The 12,147-nt window shown below is 40.7% G+C and overlaps 1 long non-coding RNA gene across 1 annotated transcript; it reads left to right on the top strand.

Moving 5' to 3' along the window:
* The first annotated feature begins 6,817 nt into the window (after positions 1-6,817).
* Positions 6,818-11,030, top strand: LOC117513307. Its single transcript, XR_004561551.1, has 2 exons — positions 6,818-6,944; positions 9,672-11,030. It is a non-coding gene; the product is annotated as an uncharacterized LOC117513307 (long non-coding RNA).
* The last annotated feature ends 1,117 nt before the right edge of the window (positions 11,031-12,147 follow it).

Genomic DNA, 12,147 nt, shown 5'->3' with positions numbered 1-12,147 from the left:
GCAGATGGTAGTTGAAAATGACAGATGAGATGTGGTAACTTTGCAGTGTCAATTAAATGGACAATATTTTACTTAATTGGCAGATGCAGCAGCAACTGAGTGGTTTATACTAAAAGAGAAAGCTCTAGCTCAGATTGTCACAAGTCATTCCTGTTTATCAAACATACAACTAGGCATCACTGCACTAAAGAATATTAATTGTTCTCGCTGTCTGTTTTGACCATCATTAATCATAACATCTGGTTTGAGCTGTCGGCTGTGGAAAGCATAAAATATTTAAATTTCTTCATTATTTACAGCAGGTACCGTCACAGTGTGCCATTCTCACAACCAGCAGTAGTGTAATTTTTTATTGCACTTGCATTAACAACAGTGTATGGATTACCGTCTGCTGCACACCACTGATATGTGAGTGCAACGTTATGTCAGCTTAGAATAATAATGAGTTTCATTGTGATATATTTTCATGAATTAATCAATGCGTCAATTGCAGAAGAACAAAAATGTCAGGTAATTACCAAAATTATTTGGGTTCATGAAATTCTGTTTAGTTTCTTGTCTTGCCACTGGGCATTGCCATGCATCTGTGCAGAACGGTACCGATGTCGCTGCCAAAGCAGTAGGTAGTCTGACGTGGCTCAGGCAGGTAGTCGAGCTCCTGCTGGGGTGTCGATGCTCAGTGCCTCAGTAAGTTCGATAAGAGATGCCCTTCAATGTCACCATGGATACAGCAACACTGAGCTGATGATACTGCTACAGGTGGAAGGAAGGTGGGGGTGGAGGAGGAGAGAGAGACATTCTTGGAGACAGACAGACATCCAGACAATGAAAAAAGAAAGAGACGTGGAACAGCAAGATGAAAAGGAGAGAAGAAAGTAGAATGTGAGCCATTAGAAGGATGAAGGAGAACGACAAGGACATAGAATGACAAGGAGACTGAGATGAGAAGAAAGAGAAAAGGAAGGAGGAAAATGCGTGATGGGGATAGGCAGGGTGAAAGATGAAGAAAAAGAAAGGGAGGCAGAATAATGCAGGGAGGAGGAAAGACAAGCAGAGTCAGGTCATCTCCAATTCTGTTGGCATATTACAGTCAGAACATTGCAATCCAGTGTGATTAAACAAGATAAGACAAAAGAGGACATTCCGAAGAGACAAAAAATGACCAAGTGCGTTTCAGCCGAGGAAAGACAAATGATGATGGGTCTGAAAGACAGAGAGCTGAACAGACAGATGACAGTTAAAGACAAAGAGACATGAAAAAATGAGATTCTTCTGAGAGAGCAAGAGTGGGAGGGGGTAGATGGACTAAGATTAGAGGGGAAAGAAAGCTGAAAGGAGGTGGAACAAATTCTAATGGGGTACGCGAGAGATGGAGCATGACAAAAGAAGGATGCAAGGAAAAAAGTGAAGCAAAAGAGACGAGACAGAATACAGATGCTGTCATGTTTGCACAGCCTCGCTGTAATTTCAAAAATATGTTTGGTCTTTCCTGCAATAAGTGCAAATAGCAAACCTCCAGTTGGACTCTCATCCTCGTTGCCATGGTTTCTGGCATGCACAAACCTTTGTCTGTCAGATGCCCATGTTGCTGGCTCACTTCCTACCATTCAGACACCAATACCACCTAAAAGCCAATTGGAGATCATCTTTGAAAATGTCAAAAAAGGTCACACTTTCTTCAAAGTGGCAATGGACATGCCTTTGTAATTGTTTAAGGGGCAAAAATCATGGCACGAAATCCTGGCTGTCACTCCACTGGCATTTCCTTTTTGTTGTTTTGTGAATGTTCAAGATCTTTCAAAAAGAATCCATTGCCTTGGGGCTGAAAACTGTGGCTTTGGAGCACTGCACAGTGTGTCATCAATTATGATGGAGAACCCCTTCAAGATTATTTCTGAGATGCAAGAGGTGGAAACAGCATTTTTTTAAAAAGGAAGTTTGACAAAGACATCATGCCCGACAGGCCTTATTGATATTCAAAATATGTGTGGGCATTCATGTGGCATGTAGGAGGCTAAATGTTGTTTGGAAGACTTTGCCTCTTTAGGCATAACTGTTCAGCTGGTGAGGATAAAAATAGGTTGGCCTTGAGCCACACAAGCTGGTTGACCCATACAAAACATTTCACATAGAAATACGCTAATATTTTCACATGAAACAAAAGCACCCACCCACTCATGATGTTGTTCTGAAACCAAGGAATTAGGATCATTTGATGATACCAAGAAGAGAGACCAATCAAGGACAAGGAAGGGAACAATGTCCAGGGAACACAGCGACAACTGAACAGATGGGCAGAGCACTTTGAAGGGCTTTTGAACAGATCTGTCCCTTCAAATCCCCCTGAAATCGAGCCAGCCGACAGAGATTTAGACATCAACTGTGGGCAGCCAACACAAGAGGAGATCAGGAAAGCTATCAAACTACTGAAGAACAGCAAGGCGGCAGGACCAGATAACATCCCTGCAGAAGCACTCAAGGTAGACCTGGAAACAACCATAGAGATGCTTTACCCTCTTTTCGTGAAGATCTGGGAAGAAGAAAAAGTACCAACAGACTGGAAGGAGGGCTACCTCATCAAACTACCCAAGAAAGGAGATCTTAGCATCTGTGCAAACTACAGAGGAATACTGCTTCTGTCAGTGCCAGGAAAGGTCTTCAACAGGATCCTGTTGGAGAGAATGAAAGGAGCAGTTGACCCCCTTTTCAGAGATCAGCAGGCTGGCTTCCGCCAGAATAGATCATGCATCGACCAGATTGCCATCCTGCGCATCATTGCTGAGCAGTCTTTAGAGTGGAATTCATCGCTGTATATTAACTTTGTCGACTATGAGAAGGCGTTTGACAGCATTGACCGCGAAACCTTTTCTCTTCCTCCTGGTGATCAATTGGATCTTGAATAGGTCAACAGCACTCCGAAGAAATGGAATCCAGTGGACACTATGGGATCAGCTTGAAGACTTATACTTCACTGATGACCTAGCCCTGCTTTCCCACAGCCACCAACAGATGCAAGACAAGATAACAGAGCTGGAAGCTACCTCAAAAGAGGTATTCTTGGTAATCCCTCCAGTGTCAAACCGAAGGACAATGTGGGATCAAAGATTTGTCTGAAATTTTTGCTTCATTGCTATGATGAATGACACATGCATGCAACGAGAGCAATCAGAGATTTCTGATGTCCACTAATCCAGATCCGGATCACCTCCAAAATTCAGTGGAGTCTTTCATAGCCTAATATGTATCTGTGATGCAAATTTGGTGAGAATCCATGAAGAAGTTTTGACGTAATCCTTCACAGCCTATATAAACTGAACAACATGCAATGATCGACAGCATCAAAAGCTGTACGACAGTCGAGCAGCAGTGGAGGAGCAAGCAGAAGATCATTCACCACTTTATGGAGTGCAGTTTCCATGAAGTGACAAGTCCTAAATGCTAGTAATGATGGTTCGAAGGGACTGCTCACAGCCAAGCAAGCCATAAATTGTTGGGAAACTACTTTTTAAGAAGTTTTGAGAAGGGGAATTTAACATCAGTCTTGTCAGTAATGCACTATCAAGACTAGGTTTCTCAGGAAGATGTTTAATTACATCAGTTTTAGAACATGCAAGTTAATAACAATCACATCTTTAAACAATTTAGCTGACTGGGGTGTCAAAGAGACAGGTATTGCTTTTTCTATCAAGTGAGTTAGTATTCAAAGTCAGTAATTGTAGGTTTTCTGTACGAGTTGACATCTACTTTCATGATAAAATCACCTAACCAGACTGAAGCTTGCTGGGATAGTTTATTCCTAATATCCTCTATACTCTTGTCAAAATAATAACACATTTTCAGCTGTGAATGTCAAACAACTTACAGACCATTGCCCTTGAATAAATTTGGCCGCAGGGTCAAAAAGGAATTTTGGCTTATGTTTGTTTTTGCTCATTACATTAGAACAGTAAGCTCTTTTAGCAGCTGATGACTCGTGTTCATAACTTACTATGCAGTCCTGCCAGGAAAAGTGAAAATCTTCCATCTTTGTGCTCTTCAACTGCTTAGTCCAATTAAGGGTCACAGGGGGCTGAGAGCCTATCCCAGCAGTCATAGAGCGCGAGGCGGGGTACACCGTGGACAAGACGCCAGTCTGTCACAGGGCCACATATAGACAGTGTCTTTGGATGTGGAAGAAAGCCATAGCCCCAGGAGAGAACCCACGCAAACATGGGGAGAACATGCAAACTCCACACAGAAAGTCCACAGGTGGGAATCAGACCCATGGCCTTCTTGCTGTGAGGCAACAGTGCTAACCACTAAGCCACCGTGCTGCCTGACCCCAATAAAAAAATAATTAGGATGTAATGTAAGAAAGTATTAATCATATACGTGAAAAGCAGACTGTTGGTTATATTTGGTTGGGTAAAGAATTGCCCTTGTGGCAGTGATGGTTCATTGTGCAGAGGTGTGCAGATGTGGTTGAGACATGTGATTCAGTCGGGGCCTTTGGACCACCTGGGTGGCTCTGTCAGTGGGGTTGTCTGTCAGTGTCCTCATCCAACCAGGACTGAAAGTGACTGAATTCATGTCAGCTTTGTATGACAGTCACTGCACATGATGTACAAATGAAGTCAAGCCTCATTTAGAGAAAGCTAGAAGAGAATAATTGGATCTCTTCACTGCATTATTTATTAGAAAGAACTCTGGAGTAAATGCCTAAAATTTGAAAAAGAAATGTCAGTCATGTTAAAATGCATTAACTACAGCAGATCAAAAGGCTCACATACTTCCACTTTTCTACATTTCAGAAAGAAAATGAGGCAGAATAGACTGGTGTCTTTTTGAATAATTCCCTGAGTTGTGATGACTATAGATAAAGTCATAGGCGTAGGAGGGGGGAGGGCAACCACCCCCCCTTGGCTCGGCAAAATGCTCAAATTCGGGCAGATGGGCTGGGAAATTCAGGCATGGGCCATGTTAAGGAAAATATGTTTATGTCTAAAAAATATTCCAAAGGCCATGAAAAAAAAATTGATGATGAAATTTTACTCAAAAGTGTGATGACATCATCAGTGTAGACGTAGAACAGATGTCTTCAACTCTATAGAGTCTAGTGCCAGGGTCTAGGGTTGTAAATGCCAGCATGAAGCCCACTCCTTCCAGTCCAAAGCCCAAGCAGTGCTGCTTCCTGGTGGAGAGTAAGAGAACTAAAGGCCACCTGTGGACCAACCAAAGAGGTTATATACAGTGGGGAAAATAAGTATTTGACCCCCTGTCAGTTTTGCAGGTTTTCCCACCTACAAAGAATGGAGAGGTCTGTCATTTTTATCGTAGGTACACTTCAACTGTGAGAGACACAACCTAAAAAAATCCAGAAAATCACAATGTATGTTTTTTAAATAATTAATTTGCATTTTATTGCATAAAATAAGTATTTGACCCCCAGCCAACTAGCAAGAATTCTGGCTCACACAGACCTGTTAATTTTTGTTTAAGAAGCCCTCTTATTCTGGACTCATTACCTGTATTAACTGCACCTGTTTGAACTTGTTACACATACAAAAGACACCTGTTCACACACTCAATCAATCACACTCCAACCTGTCCACCATAGCCAAGACCAAAGAACTGTCTAAGGACATCAGGGATACAACTGTAGACCTGCACAAGGCTGGGATGGACTACAGGACAACAGGCAAGCAGCTTGGTAGAAGACAACAACTGTTATGATTATTTATTAGAAAGTGGAAGAAACACAAGATGACTATCAATCTGCCTTGGTCTGGGATTCCATGCAAGATCTCACTTTGTGGGGTAAGGATGATTCTGAGAAAGCTCAGAACTACACAGGAGGACCTGGTCAATGACCTGAAGAATATCCTGCAGGGCAGCAAGGTCCCCCTGCTCAAGCCAGCACATGTCCAGGCCCCTTTGAAGTTCACCAGTGACCATCTGGATGATCCAGAGGAGGCATGAAAGAAGGTAATGTGGTCAGATGAGACCAAAATAGAGCTTTTTGGAATCAACTCCACTTACCATGTTTAGAGGATGAGAACAACCCCAAGAAAACCATCCCAACCATGAAGCATGGGGGTGGAAACATCATACTCTGGGGGTGCTCTTCTGCAAAGGGGACAGGACGACTGCACCGTATTGAAGGGAGGATGGATGGGGTCATATATTGTGAGGTTTTGGCAAGCAACCTCCTTCCCTCAGTAAGAGCATTGAAGATGGGTCATGGCTGGGTCTTCCAGCGTGACAATGACCCCAAACACACAGCCAGGGCAACTAAGGAGGGGCTCCGTAAGAAGCATTTCAAGGTCCTGGAGTGGCCTGGCCAGTCTCCAGACCTGAACTCAACAGAAAATCTTTGGAGGGAGCTGAAACTCCAAACCTGAAAGATTTGGAGAAGATCTGTATGGAGGAGTGGACCAAAATCCCTGCTGCAGTGTGTGAAATCTTGGTCAAGAACTACAGGAAACGTCTGACCTCTGTAATGGCAGACAAATGTTTCTGTACCAATTGTTAAGCTCTATTTTTCTAGGGGGTCAAATACTTATTTTATGCAATAAAATGCTAATTAATTATTTAAAAATCATACAATGTCTACAATGTTTTCTGGATTTTTTTTTTTTTGTTTAGGTTCTGTCTCTCACAGTTGAAGTGAACCTACGATAAAAATTACAGACCTCTCCAATCTTTGTAGGTGGGAAAACCTGCAAAACTGACAGGGGGTCAAATACTTATTTTCCCCACTGTATGAGTACTAGAGGCCGCACTTGCACTGAGCCATGTCCTGGCAAGGAGGCGTGGTTGCCATTTTAATTCCAGGCAAGTCAGGAGGCAGCACGCATAGAAGTTCAATCAGTCCCATCAAGAAACAGGTGGAATATGCCTGAAAGCTGCGTATGTTGGAAATCTCACAAACATAGGAACAAGGGAGACAATATTTCCTTCCATAAGTAAGTCGTTTTGGTTATTCTTGTCATTTTGTCCGTGACATTTGGTTGATAAACAGGTGTATGTTTCCTGCCCGTGCCTGTGTCGTCCGAGGACATGGACCATTAACTCTTCACTTACACACACCACTGACTTCATGAATGAAACTCAGTCAATAAAGGATAATTGTGTAAAAATATTATACATATATATATAGTAATGGTTTTAGGAGCCGCAAATTTCAGAAACCCGCTGGGGGTTTCTGAAATTCGGGCAAATTTGGTGTTGCCCCCCCAAATAGACCCCACCTCCTACGCCTATGGATAAAGGTCAAAGTCATAGTTAACACGAAGTCAGGAATAGCATGTAGCAAGGCACAGTTTGTTTTAATAAAATAATGTTGCCCATGTGAAAATAGAAAAGTGAAAACTCTCAAAACATTTCAACAGAATGAATTCAGGAAGATCAGGCCTGACAACATTAACCAAACATGAAGAGAGACCAGGCCATCCACACAATGGCCCATCAGATCAGGAGTTTGTTCTCTGCACATGGATTACCACATTAGCTGGAATAAATTGTTACGTCCGCCAAGGACGTAATGAAATCATCAGTGATTATTTATTTGTTTGTCTCTCTGTCTGTTAGCGGGATTACGTCAAAACTGCTGCATGGATTTTGATGAAATTTTCACCACATATAGAGATTAGACCATGGAATAACCCATTAAATTTGGAGGTGATCTGGATCCGGATTCTGGATTAAGTTTCACTTTTATATAGGTTTTGAAGGGTTACTCTTAGCAGGATTACGTCAAAACTACTGCATGGATTTTGACAAAATTTTCAACACAGATACATATTAGGTCATGGAAGACTCCATTAAATTTTGGAGGTGATCTGGATTCGGATTCTGGATGAAGTTTCACTTTATATAGGCTTTGAAGGATTACGATAAAATACTTCATGGATTCTCACCAAATTTTCAACACAGATACATATTAGGTCATGGAAGACTCTGTTAAATTTTGGAGGTGATCCGGATCTGAATCTGGATTCTGGATCAAGGTTCACTTTATATAGGCTTTGAAGGATGACATCAAAATACTTCATGGATTCTCACCAAATTTTCACCATGGATACATATTAGGTCATAGAACACTCCGTTAAATTTTGTAGGTGATCTGGACCTGAATCTGGATTCTGGATCAAGGTTCACTTTATATAGGCTTTGAAGGGTGACGTCAAAATACTTCACGGATGCTCACCAAATTTGCACCACAGATCGATATTAGGGCATGGAAGACTCCATTGTATTTTGGAGGTGATCTGGATCCAGACTGGCGGATGTCAGAAATCTCAGATTGCTCTTTTTGAAAGTGTGGTGACAAAAAGAAGAAGCAAAATTAAAATCTACAGGTATTACAAACTTACAAGCAATGTTTACCAAGTCTACCAGACCCAGTCCTCCTAAAAGTCAAAGAGATCATCAAATCACATCAGGTTGATGTGGTTTGAAGCAAGGAGAACACATAGTAACATGCACAGATGACAGAGCTCTGATCCTTATTGGTTTATCTGCAATCAGTGAAGCGACCCCACAAAAACAGAGTCATCGGCTCAATTAGCAGACTGGGAAGCAAGGGACGGAACATGTAACACCATGGAACAGCTGTTTTTAAATCAGTTATTTGCTTGCTCAATTGGACAGAACCTGCCCAGTGGCCCATGAGCAAGTTGACGATTGCATTATGCAAAGTTGAAGAGTGAAGAAATTGTACAGAAAGTTTACCTCAGAGAACTTGAAGTCAAATTGTTTTTAAATTAAAATATAAATGGAATTTATGTTAATTGTTGGTACATTCGCTTTCTGCTGCCACATGCATGTTTAAAATATTTTGTCACTATTAGATGCTTTTGCAAACAAAATGTGTCATTTGGTGTAAGGTTTCTTTTTATTGGTCACAGTGTTGACATGATTGACTGATTTTGCATGTTTTGCCACGTGAAAAAGTTTTATTTGTTTTAGTGTGTTTTGCACTGGTGAGTCTGTGTCCTGAGAAACATCTTAACTGTTTTAAGAACTGCATAAAGCATGGTGAGAATGATTTTTTGTAATTCAGATGGATTGGTCTTTTTAGGTGGAATTATTTTAGACAGTGTCACATGTTTTTGGTGTGCTACCCACTCTGCTTCCCTTTGTCTTGAGCTGGGGTGGTCCATTTTGTAATGTACAAAAAAGCAATTTAAGCCGTTGGCAAACTACTGTTTGTGCAGAGTTGGTCCACTATGAGTTCAAACCAAACATTGTCTTAATTCTATTCCACAGCTCTCTTGTGTCATTTTGCCCTTCAGTCATTGTTTCACTTTTAGCTTTTTAGTCCCTCTTTGCTTGGTTTATTTGCATCTATCACATATGACACTGGGATACTGTGGAGACTTCTAAATCACGTTTAAAGACTCATTTGTTTTCCTTTTTTTATCATTAGTTTTATTGTGTTATGATGTGTTTTTATTCTTGTGTTTTCTATGGTTTTGTCTTTTTATTGTGTTTTTAAATTTTTAATTCAGTTTTCTCTGTTTTTATTATGCTGTGTGAAGCGCCTTGAGGCAATCTCATCACAAATTGGCACTATATAAATTAATAAATTTGAATTTGAATCTATATTTCTCTATGGAATTGTTTTTCTGTGCATGTATTTCATTTTAAATTATAATGTTTTTTCAATTAGAAGTTTTTTGTTTGTTCAGTAGGAATCACATTATCTAACTCAGGTCCAGGAAAGAGTTACTACATCACCATACTACTGAACCACCTCGAGTCCTGGATGGCAACCACCCAGGCAGACAACTGGTCCATCCACACCTCTTGAGAGTAGCCATCTATCTGCTCCAGCCAGGTGCAACGGTGCCGTCCCCTTGGCCTCCTCCATCCACTGATGTCCTCATCACTGAGGCACCTGCATGCTGGATGATGCACAGAGAAACCATACGGTCAAAATGTCATAGTTAATGGTCCCTGACAATGCAAGTAATATTCCTCAGTGTACTCCCATTAATGTATCCTTATTATTATGGAATCTGTCTATGGCAATTTGACAACATCGTTGCACTACAAGGGGATTAATTTGGATCATTTTTGTTTAGTATTGTTTTGTGCCAAAATCTGTTTTGGTACAGCTCATTTAGTGTAATTGGCCTTTACTTTTGGGGATGTTATTTCAGCAGAAATGGCTCAAAAACAGATTATAAAGTTTTTAAAATTTTAAAGAAGCCAGCACAAAACAGATTGTGGATAAGTGTGATGTGTGTGTTTGTGTGTGTGTTCCTGTGCAAATTCTTCCGATGTACTTTGAGAACTAAAGCAGGTTGCAGATAACATATGGCACACGGCTCCAGACTTTCAAGTAGAAGCAAAAGACAGGCTCCTATTTTAATCTTCTCACAGGCTACCTGCACTTCTCAGAACTCATTTGTAAGCTCTCATGGAGCCTGAGGTCATCCTGGAGGCACCCTCGGGCAGTTCCAGACAGACCAGAGGTGATGGTACATTCCAAAGGCTTGAGAGTCTGGAATAATCTGCCTGAGGAGATCAGCGTGATAAACTGATGTCATGTTTAAACTTACATATGCAACGTATGTGTTAGACGCCAAAGCAGTCACAAAGTGCATGCATGCATGCAGTATATGTATGTGCACACATTTTATAGCATCTATCATGAAAGTCTTATTGAATACACATCATTTTATTACTTCTGTGGACAAATAAACAGAGACCTAACCATTAGTTTAGCATCTTTCCTCTTCATTGCGAAGCTAATCATCTCTTAAATGGTCATTCTTTCATAATCATTCAAATGCAAATCAGACGTTGAATATTTTTGAATGATCCCTTTAGATCACTGGTTTTTCGGCACCAGTGTTTCCTTAAACCTCAGTTGGTGAAATAGGTTACATTTCACTGGCATTGTAAATGTCACCATCTCTAGAAATGATAGAAGTCTGGAAAATCAATTTAGCGCTATCAATAGTCCCTTCTTTGTGTCCTCTCTACAGCTATTCACATTCACAGAGAAACAGCACCTTCCAACCTGTTCAGAGACCATTAAATTAACTGGAGGCTAAATAGTGAACTGGAGCATTTGGGTAAGTAATAAATTCAGCAGAAGGCATTTGAGTGTGCATCAAAAAAATGAAAATAATTAAATTGTCAGCCAGTTTCTCTAATATGAGTCATGTTACATAAAGCATGACTGATATTGATCCAAAATGGTTAATGTTCCCTCCTGTTGCGTCCTCCTTCTAAGACCGTGTTGAGATTGGATTATAATCTTTGTTTGGCTTGAACTAATGAGATTTCAGAGAAAGAAAACAAAGCCTTTCACTGCAAAATCATTTATTTCTATTTTGAAATGATCTATCTTAAAATGATTGTGATTTCAAAGCTTTGGTAGCACATGAAGCAATTCTGGGAGTTTGAAGAGAAAGATGACAACGTCCAACACAGAAATCATTTCTGTGCAGGGTTCATATCTGAAGCAGATACAGTAGTGTTCAGAATAATAGTAGTGCTATGTGACTAAAAAGATTAATCCAGGTTTTGAGTATATTTCTTGTTGTTACATGGGAAACAAGGTACCAGTAGATTCAGTAGATTCTCACAAATCCAACAAGACCAAGCATTCATGATATACACACTCTTAAGGCTATGAAATTGGGCTATTAGTAAAAAAAAGTAGAAAAGGGGGTGTTCACAATAATAGTAGCATCTGCATTTTGGCGTTCCTCTGCTGCTTAACAGTCCAACAAAAACTTTAAGTAGGAGTCCAAAATTGCAACGATGTAGCCTGTGATGCCGTGCAGTCATTGTGTACTCCCCCCCTCCCCAAAAAACTTTGTGTGGTTCCTCAGTCCAGCAAAAAATCACATCAGAAATTTCTCCAGCTTTTCTTCCTAACAGCTCTTAATGCTTCCAGCGGAGTGGTTTTTATTTTTAGAAGAACTTGCACCGTAAATTAGCTCCTTCAAATCATCGCCCATCAGCAAAACAAACTCTGCAATGTTTAGCTAAACGCCGCCCCGGTAGTGTGAGCCCGCGTGATGGTTGGGGTGTGCAATAGCAAATTTCATATAGCACCAAAATTGCACGCTAAAAAAGAATTATTGCACAGTCAGTGAAACACAACGGCAAATGGTATGAATAATCTATGTCACGTGACATACAACC

This window comes from Thalassophryne amazonica, chromosome 7 (assembly GCF_902500255.1).
Source record: "Thalassophryne amazonica chromosome 7, fThaAma1.1, whole genome shotgun sequence".
Taxonomy (NCBI): domain Eukaryota; kingdom Metazoa; phylum Chordata; class Actinopteri; order Batrachoidiformes; family Batrachoididae; genus Thalassophryne; species Thalassophryne amazonica.
Note: the sequence above shows the minus strand (reverse complement) of the source record. Positions and strands in the feature narration are given on the sequence as shown.